This window comes from Apostichopus japonicus, chromosome 3 (assembly GCF_037975245.1).
Source record: "Apostichopus japonicus isolate 1M-3 chromosome 3, ASM3797524v1, whole genome shotgun sequence".
NCBI classification, from domain to species: domain Eukaryota; kingdom Metazoa; phylum Echinodermata; class Holothuroidea; order Aspidochirotida; family Stichopodidae; genus Apostichopus; species Apostichopus japonicus.
In genome coordinates this window covers 12879365-12889456 of record NC_092563.1, presented here as the reverse complement: position 1 = coordinate 12889456, position 10092 = coordinate 12879365, and the positions used below count along the sequence as shown (strand labels likewise).

The 10092-nt window shown below is 36.8% G+C and overlaps 1 protein-coding gene across 6 annotated transcripts in view; it reads right to left on the bottom strand.

Annotated features, from left to right (window-relative positions):
* Window positions 1-3007: 3007 nt before the first annotated feature.
* The window catches only part of LOC139963617 (leucine-rich repeat and coiled-coil domain-containing protein 1-like), a 46476-nt gene continuing 39391 nt past the window's right edge, over window positions 3008-10092 (bottom strand). For 4 of the 6 annotated variants that reach the window (XM_071964578.1, XM_071964589.1, XM_071964606.1 and 1 more), the window contains exon 25: window positions 3009-8746. The gene's annotated coding sequence lies outside the window, so the exon portion shown is untranslated. Of the gene's footprint in view, window positions 8747-10092 lie in introns of all 6 variants that reach the window. The other 2 variants (XM_071964617.1, XM_071964628.1) reach the window with 1 other exon arrangement.

Here is a 10092-nt window from a genome sequence, read left to right as displayed (position 1 = left end):
AGGACATTCTAGAGGTCATTCAAATCCTCTGATTAGAATAGTGCATTAAATGACATTGGTGAGAGGAAGGAACACTCTACAGCATGGGGGAGATATTGGTTCTGTTCTGAAAGCAGAGGACAGTTTAATAGCTAATTCATTCAGGGAAATCTTGACTATAATACCACTTAATACTGAATTCCATGGAGCATAACCAACCAATGTCCCAGAGGGAAATATTTTCTCTCATGTTAATTTTGCTGTTCACTTGGATACAGAGTATGTTCAATTTTACTTTGTTCAAGCCTGTTAATATGGTTTACATATTCCACTTGTTTAAGGAAAATGTGGGTGGATCATATGATATCAAAAATCAACTGAATGCATGATGCAGCCCAAGGGGGGGGGGGGTCCTGTCCCCTCCCAAACAAAAATGATGCGATTAGTGGACATCTATTTCAAGTGACCATTATTAAACATTCTAGCATATTTAGGGGCTGCACAGATGGTAACAGTAGCAACAATCCATGTTTTATTGCACCACCTTCGTCCTTTTTATCAGCCCCTAAACCACTTATAAACCACTCATCAAGGATTTGATGATAAATGCTGTGTTGTACTGCCAGTCAGAAGCAATGACTTCTGAATAGTTGATCCCATCAATCTTATCCTTGAGTGTGTTCAGGTCTTTAAATGTAAACAAAAGAGGAAAAAAAACAACATCATAGAATGAATCTGTATTAGTGCATGGTGACATTTACAAGACATTATAGTGATTCAGACAAGACTTAAAATAATGTGAAGTAGCAATTAGGAGTGGAAGTTGATTGACAAATAAAATAAAAGGAACAAGGATGTTTTTATCCATCCAAGGATGTTTATCCTTTTATGGTTTGGTTATTGGTAGCCGTGTACTTACTCAGCTCCTGGTTAAATTTGCTCTTCTTTATATAATGATCTGGCTAAGTTTTTGTTTACCTTTCATCAAGAAAAGTTGTTGTCATGTTCTATTTGGCCAAGGATCCACATTATAATATATCCTCTGTGACCATTTTACTATGTTAAGCATTATCCAAATGATTTTAACCATAATGTTTCAAGTTTAATCCAGAGGTATTCAAGTACTATCAGGTAGTTATCCATCTTTACTGTTTAAGCTCATTTTGGGATATTTTATGATGTAAGAAGTCCATTTCAGATGTGAAAACACCCAGACTTCTGCTGGCTACTAAACCCTTACCTTACTTACCTTAACTGGCCAGGTCTTGAACCCAAATCAATTCCCTTGACCAACACATTGGTAACTGGCCAGGGCTTGAACCCATTTCAATTCCCTTGACCAACACATTGGTCATGAGGATACTGATTAATTTTTCTAAAATTCGTCTGCTGCCAACGAGCAGTGAATTATCGAAGGTATGGCTGGGGTTCATGTTCTCAGCAAGTCAGCATACTGCATTGATTAGTATAATTCAGAAGTTAAAGTACAATAGAAGTTGTACAGAAGTGAAGTACAACCTGTGGTTGGAGTTGCACCGAAAGACATCCAGACATCATTTTGAGGGAAAGAGTGGCAGTAGCTGCCATAGAAACGGCTCCTGTTTTTGTCATGGATGAAGAAGTCAATATATAACATTGTATGCAGATGATATTGACATTGTGTGTTAGTATGTCTATTCACATAAGTGGATGCTTCCCTTCGTCAATAGTTAACTAGCTAACTTCATGCTGCTCCCATATACTAGCAGTAGGAATACTGTGTAGAAACTCAACGAGTAATTAGGTTGCTTTTATCAGGTCACTTGACTCTTGGAGTTTGGTTAAATGTCATTGGTTTGAACCCCAAATAATTATACAGTAAAACAATTGCTCAAATTATCCAGGACACTTTTGAGCCTGCAATGCTAGGCAGCACCGAGTGACAAAATTATAGTATTTTGAAGGTGATAGCTGTAAAGTGCTTGAAATTGACCATGGTTAGACTATCTAGCATATTCGGGGGGCAATACTGTTGACTGCCAAGACAGCCACATTTAAACATAAATGACCATGCATACTCGCACTGAACGGAAAAATACAATATTCAAGGAATTGCAGAAATTTCGGTCAAATTAATATTTACTAACGATGACATCAATTTGATCATTGAGTCACATTTCAGGTCTTGGTAATAAAGAGGTTTGTTCATGCAAATTATTAATTGGGTCAATCCATGCCAAATCAACAGATTTTTGGGCCGATTCCATGTCGACCCTCACAGAATCGATATGGTGTCTTGCCACATGTCTCAAAGAATGAAATTGGGCAAAAACAATTTACAAAACCTTTTTGGTTGCTAGGATATGGCCCACCGATGCCTGTGAACAGTGCCCTCAAAAAATCACATTTTACCAATATTTTGGGCATTTCAAGGTCAAATTTGGTCATTATTAAAAGGGTTTTCTTGGTTTCAATACAAAACTAGTGGACATGTATATTTTTGATGCAAAGAATGAGTTAAAACATCTTTTTGACAATTTTTGAATGCTCTGATGAGCAGCTTAAAGTGGAGTATATGAGAGTTACATCAGCTCTACAGAAACATGCTTGCGAGGGCAAACAGTGGTAACATTGTATCTTCTCTCAAGGAGACCATGTTAAACAACAAAAGAAACTATTGAATTGTATTTATTAAAAGTGTTCTGTCTAATACTCTTTGGAACTTCAATTAATCTGTTTGGTTTAGGATTTTCCATTGAATTATTTCATATAGTATTATGCAATACAAACTAGAGCCTAGATACTGCAGCATATCTTTTAACCCTGCATATCTCTGAACCTGCACGTCTAACCTGCATATGTCTTCACAACTGTCAACACTAATACCCATCTAGTGTCCGTCAGTTTACCACAGGAAACCCTCACATGACATTTAACACAATGAATATTTCTGTGGCAACTTTTTCCATGGAGTTTGCTGAAAAACATCTGCAATATTTCACATCCCCACAAGAGAGAGAGGGTTGGGGGGGGGGGCGAGGGGAGGGAACATGAGGATGTTTGGACAACTTTTCTTACATTAAAAATGGATAATATTTTATTACCTTTGAGTGGGAAGGAAGAGATGGGATGACACAGGACTGTATAACCATATACAGATAAACAAATTAAATGAGCTTGTTACTCTGGTTCTCAATTCTTACACTCAAAATAAATTACACATGTGAATGGGGAAATGCCCATCTAACAAGGATTCCTGGGTTCCAAAAGCACATCTGTTGTTACCCCTTGAATTATCATTGTAAAGTTTGTGAAGTGGATTTTACCACATTCTTGAAACTGTTTTCCTGGACTAATGATACATTTGATTTTTGTGATCTCCCCCTTCTTCATGACCTTGTTTTTCTCATCACTGTCATCAAACAGTTGAATCAGGAAGCGACCACAGACAATTGTCACGATAGTAGCTACTCCCTTCTGTCCAAGGGTTTCCTGCCATGTAATCTCCTTGGCCTCATTTTCCAAAGGATTCTACAACCGAACAGATCCGAGAACCATTCAACTTATTACCGGGTGTTTTGATAGTAAGTTACCCATGGATGCAGGTGCATGGTTCAAGTCAAAAGTTGAACAGATTTCAGTCGCTGATTTTATACTTTTACGATTCCATTTGTATATTAACAGATAACATCACCGGAGGGCAGCATCAACGAATTATACTATGTCCACAAATTATGGCATTCATGCAAAAGAAATGATAAGAAAAGCAAACAGTGGCTCATTCTTATCTGCAACTTCCATCTTTTTCACTGTTTTTTTTTCTTTTATTGTGGCACCTTTACTCCATATCGATGTAAGCAATTTTAATATAAAATCACCTGCCAAAAATATGACAGAGAAAGACAAATGCATGATATAACAATGATTTGAACTATTCCTCAATTCCAAAATTAAACTCCATCAATTCTGCATCATATCAAAATTAAATCTACAACCAGTATACATCAGGGGTGGTTCCAAGATTTTTATAAAGAAGGGGCATGTTTTGATGTTCCATCTCAAGTTCCATTATTTTTCACCATCAATTTGATTTACATTTACATTGTAGATCTGATGTATTTGAGATGCATACCTGAAATCAGGGATTTGAGGTTTCTTAATCAGTATAAAGACATATTGTGTATATTTTAACTGATGGTGGTAGCTCTTATAAGTAAAATACAACAGGTGTGTGTTTGAGCACAACAGATACTTCTTTAAGCAGTTGGATGTTTGTAAATGTTTTGATATCGTTCTTAGCATTATATGCCATTATATTTATTAGCTCCACTATTTAAATTTTCTTTCAAAGGAGAAAAGAATAAGGTTGGAAAAAAAATGCTGGATTTGTTTTTTGTATATGACTATGAAAATGGTCATAACGATGAAAATATTTAGAAATTAATGGAATCAGTAATTAATCAGTACTTAAAGTTCACTTGAAAAAGATCGAACAGGTTTCAGGTTTGATCAACTCCCATCTTATTTTGAGTAGCCTAATAACTCTGTAGGCTTGGTGGACATAGTGAATAAAAGCTCCTTGAAAGAGCAGTAAAACCTTACAACTTTGCAAAATATGTCAACCAAATTGTGTATGTGTCAGTAAGAACCACAAAAGCTATTTACAGTATTACCACAGAACTTTGAAGTTGCCATGTTTGTAATGTGGTTTCTTTTTCCTCCGCTGGTAAAGTAAAATATTAGGGTCATATAAGTGAGAGTTAACAATCCTCTTTATTGGTTTAATTCTCCCACTCAACTTGACGAGAATGTCAGAGAAGGATCTGTCAAAATACACTCCCATGAAAACTGATGAAAAATGTTTCCTGTTTAAGCCAATCGAATCATACGAGGTTAGCATATGGAAAACAAAACATGCTGTTACTGACTAAGGATTTGACTGGTGGAAAACAATGAACTTTCTCCAAATTATTTAGAAGAAAAAAACTTTGTGAGTCGGTGTTGATGTTTGCATTAGGGGTGTCTGTGTTATCCACAAGCAAAGCATTTATGACAAACATCTTTTTGCCATCAGTATGGTATTTCATGTACTTGGAGTCATAGATGGAGACATAGGGATATATTTGTTATTTAGTCTGTATTGTTATATCATGTACTTGGTGTCATAGATGGAGACATAGGGACATAGTTGTTATACAGTCTGTATTGTTATTTCCTATACTCGGAGTTATAGATGTTGACACAGGGACATATTTGTCATACAGTCTGTATTGGTATTTCCTGTACTAACTAAATTGGTTGTTTGTTTTAGTGTCATAGACAAATAAATCAGCAGGGACAATTATTCCTTTTTCGTCTTGTGTTGCGTAAGGTGTGCATCTGTAGTGTACACAGCAGCATAAAGGAAGTATCCCTTTATGTGTTGGTATTTTTTGTTAAATTATTATTGGTATTTTTTTGTTAAATATATTTATTTGGTATTTCTTTAAATTATTATATACTTAATTATTTTTAATTCAACCTGACAGAGTACCACAACTACTAGGTAAAGTGTAAGAAAAGTTAAACGCAATGGACATAATCCTTTTCAATCTGTGGTGGCATTCATATGGTAGGGTAATATACAAGCAAAGCATTAGCAGTTTTCCTATCCATTTTGTTTCAGTATATGGAGGGAGACAACGAGTCAGGAATACACAAGTTAATACACAGTTGTTGCCAATGATTTTATTCTCTCGGGAACTCGTTAATGAACTATTTACTATAAGTTATTATGTTCAACCATAAATTGATAGAACAGTGCGAATTTTCTTTCTTTGTTACCCTTCAGGTGAAATTTCTAAGGTAACTGATCAAAAGAAGGAAAGAAATGATGCTTTCTTCAAACATATTTGAGAGCGGAAGCTCAGGCAAAACCTGTTTGGCTTTCTTCCCTGAAGTTTCTTTCCTGGCTTTCCTTGGCTTTCTTCCCTGAAGCTGTTGTATCAAACTAAACTCCAAGGTGTTTTTCAAGACTGTGAGAAAGTGACACTGAGCAGTAAATTAAGCTTTTTTATTTTTGTTCTTTTTATTTTTGATAAACTGCTCAGTTTGAGCTGCAGCGTATATATACTTAACAATCCTATCCATTGTCAAACAAATCTTAGCATACACACATTAACAACAACACAACATTAGCATTTTTAAAATATTTATATAAATTTATATTTATTTAAATTTTATTCATAAAATGTATATGAAAGTATCTACTTTTCTTTTCAGTATTATGATAACACAAAAGGCAACCGAGTGAGGATGGGAAGGTTTTTAATCTTTTGATCTTATCTTGATCCAAACATCACTTTTGGGAATTTGTCCCAAATATGAAAGAACTCTTCATAAAAATGGTTATATAAAACAGTGGACAATCATTGCTGCTACTTCTCTCAGAGTTTAATTTATCATCTATTTCTTCTAAAATTATGTTGTTCAGACATATTTTCTCCGGAGTTACATTAGCTAATGAAGCAGCTGCAACAGGAATATACTTTCACAAAAGAGCTTGAGAAGGAAGACAGATTTGGTTAACTTCGTAGATCACGTGATACCCAGAAAATCACCGTTTTTTTCTGGGTGTAAACCAAGCGAGGGGCTAACCAGGTTGTGAACTGGTAACGCAGTAGTACCCAGAGCAAGTTGTTGTTGGACAACAGTTTATTAACTATTCATCTACCATGGCATTATTATCCAACCCTGAATGGCTACAACAAATCTTTTTGTATCGATTCTTTACAAAGTTTCAATAACATTACTCAACGTGTAGATTGCGGTGCATAAACAACAAAGCAGTTTACTGACCTCCTACTTGACCAACCAAACAAACCATTGCTTATTGTTTATAGAATGAATGCTACCCCCAAAAGGGGGTGGATTCGGAAGCTGTTAAGACTATTAAACGTGTAAACAACTAGAAAGGACAGTATTAAAATCACTTCAGTTTGTTATGAACAGCGGACGTAAGGAATTCCTGTCTCATTAATGAGTAATTAACCCAGATAGGGGGGTGGCAATCCTTTCAGCTAAGCAACTGACAAGCAAATTTAAATGACCTCATGTTTTATTTGACGCACACACCTGGTCCTTCCAGGTTAACGATGTTACAGCATGAAATAAAATAACTACCAAACTAGGTGAATCAACACTATCTGGGACATTTGTATGGGCTGCATTTTACACTAGCAAGAAGTCAAAGAACTAGAAATGGGTCAAAAATGTGTATATGTGATATAATTCTCACACACTTTTCAATGCAGATTGTCCTTGCTTTGCAGAGGAAGCAATGCAGATTTTGTTACATACTCCATGAAGCCACAATTTCCTGGCAGGGTTGATGTACCCGTTTTTCCAAATGCTGACGTTAGGGTTATAGCAGATTTATCCTGTAATGAAGGAGTAAACAGCAGAGTACAAATTTAAAATCCATCATCCTTAGTCCTGAGTAGTCTACCATAGACAAATGCAGAAGTGTGTCACAGGCTGTTTTTTCCATTAGCGTAAAGTTTTTACCCGATGGATGGTTAAGTATTTACAACAGCACAAGTTTTATGTAAGATTGTGCTACGCAGCAAGTCTCTATACCCACAGACTTTACTGTGTCTGTTACTAGGGACAGAAAGGGGAGAGGAGGGGGCTTGTGTCCACTTAAAATCCAGATGACATCTATGACTTGTTTGGGGTCATTGTGAAGTATTACAATAGGTTTGAAGTTAAGGATTCAAATACTAGCACCTATATTTTGTTAGTAGATAAAAAAAGTGAGTCTACATCCAAATTTGAAAATGGTATTGGCAGAAAGTAAATCTAGATTATTATCCAACAGAATGAACTTAATAACTGACACTTTATTACTCAAACATGGAAATGACTTGTGTATTCAAGTTACTCAGAGCTTGTGCTAACCTGTAGTATACATGGAAGTATACATTGTCCTCCCCTCCCTCTCATTTCACAAAAAAAAAGCTTCCTGGATTGATATTTGTGCGTACACTTTGAGATTTCACCAGCCTCTTAGCAGACTTCATCAGCAGGTATTCGTTATTGTCTATCAGCTGACAACAAATCAAGCAAAGCCAACTGGTATAAATATTAGAGCTTTTAATAGATCGTTCCTTTCAAATTGCTCAAGTTGAATCATAAGAATCTGGAAAGTTTGGTAACATTCAAACTGGTCTCATGAGCAAGTATGTATATTAGATCTTCCTGCAAGCAGGAACTCGCAAAGAAGCCATCATTGGCTTATCAAAGCCAAAAGCTGACCAAAGTCAGTCTCTTAGATTCATATTTAACGTCCATTATTATAATATGTCAACAACTCTGTAACTGGACGACATACATTAATCTTGGAGTGACTTGAATTCGGGACCTTATGATTGAAAGGCATTAACCACTGAGGTGACACTCCACTGTAGCAAGTATGCTTAATAAAGACAGGTAGGCAAGTAGAGGTCTACCTCTGCCTTTAAATACTCCTCTTTATGACAGTGGGTTTACCACACAGGAATGAGACCGACTTCCTCCCACAGAGTGGTGAGACCATCTATCCACCACACGTATGCGAGACAAAATGTCTTCCAATAGGAAGTATGATACCTGCTGTAACAGTGTGATGGGACCAGCCAGCAACCACGCATATGGGACCAGCTCTCTCCCACGATTGGGGTGGGACTACCGATCTACCACATATAGGGGAGATCATTCTTCTTTCAAACAGCAAATGACATCATCAGCTACCACTCTGGGTTGAGATCACCTTAAAGACAAATAAAGAGAAGGAAAAAAGAAATGAATACCAAAATAAGAATCACTTCTGAAGTTAAGTACTAATTTTATAAAATTGGCTGAGTACTGGTTTTATACAAAGAATGTTTGCATATAAGCTGATGTAATCAGTGGCGGAGCGTCCATACAGTCAGGGGGGGGCGGATGCCCCCCCTGACGGACTCAAATGGACTGCTGACGCCCTTTTCAGCTTTTTACCACTTTTTACTTATTCGCGATTATTGAATTTTTTATTGCGCTCTCATCTACCTATTGACATTTGTCACATTTTGTTGGCAATGACACCTATTTATTCTTCGTTTATCTGCTAATTAGCAAGGCCTGGAAAGGGTAATTTCCGGCGATCTAGGGAGTATCTTTACTCAAAAAATTTCTGTGCGCTCCGCGCCAACCTGTGGTGGCGCTCCACTTAGATAGTGTCAAAAGCGCCCCTACAGACCATTCTCGACCCCCCTGATCAATACCCCTAGCTCCGCCACTGGATGTAATGTACAGATTGACTGATGAATACTGATCCAAACTTCTAAAATTATTTCTATTTATTTATTTGGCGTAGAAACCAGGCTTACGAGGTATTTTGCCCAGCATATTTAATTCTAAAGGAATCAACACTTTTTATCGATAGTTTGGAATTTTGGTCAAACTGAGTAGAAATAAATGATTTATTCTGCTGTTTCAAAGGTTTCCTGCAAGTGCTTTTATGGACAATGCGCTGCCTACTTTATTTGGAAAGCATTTCTAACAAATTTAACAAGGATACAGGGGAAGTTGTTGATATCCAAACTTGGCCCACACAGGGATTTATCTGGTTAAAGTACAGATATGAACATGTGTTGGTAAACTGCCTTTGGCTAAAAAGGCAAGGAAAGAAAAAAACAGGATTTTAATGGAAATGGTTGTGCCGAATAGGAACCGTGTGGTTAGGTATGGTGTACATAGAATGATGTCTACAATGTGTGGGTGCTGTGTGGAATAGTTAACAGGGAATGGGGTGTGGTGTAGGAATAAAAGAGATTGTTTATGGGAGAATGGTCTGTGGCATGGGCATTTTGAGAGATTGTGTATAAGACTATTGGGCAGGCATTTTGTGTGAGATAAATGACCTTTCAACTCAACAATAGGGTTGACATTTGGAACTGAGGGAGGGGGGGGGGGGAGCACAGCAAAATGAGAACAACAATTAAGATTGAGGGTAGAGGAAACTCTGGCACCACAAAGTCTAGGGTGTGAAGCCCCTGAAGATTTTCATTTGTTCTTTTGTAAATTAATTTGCTTTCTATGTAAAACTTTTGTCTACTGATTTAGGGCTACTGTATG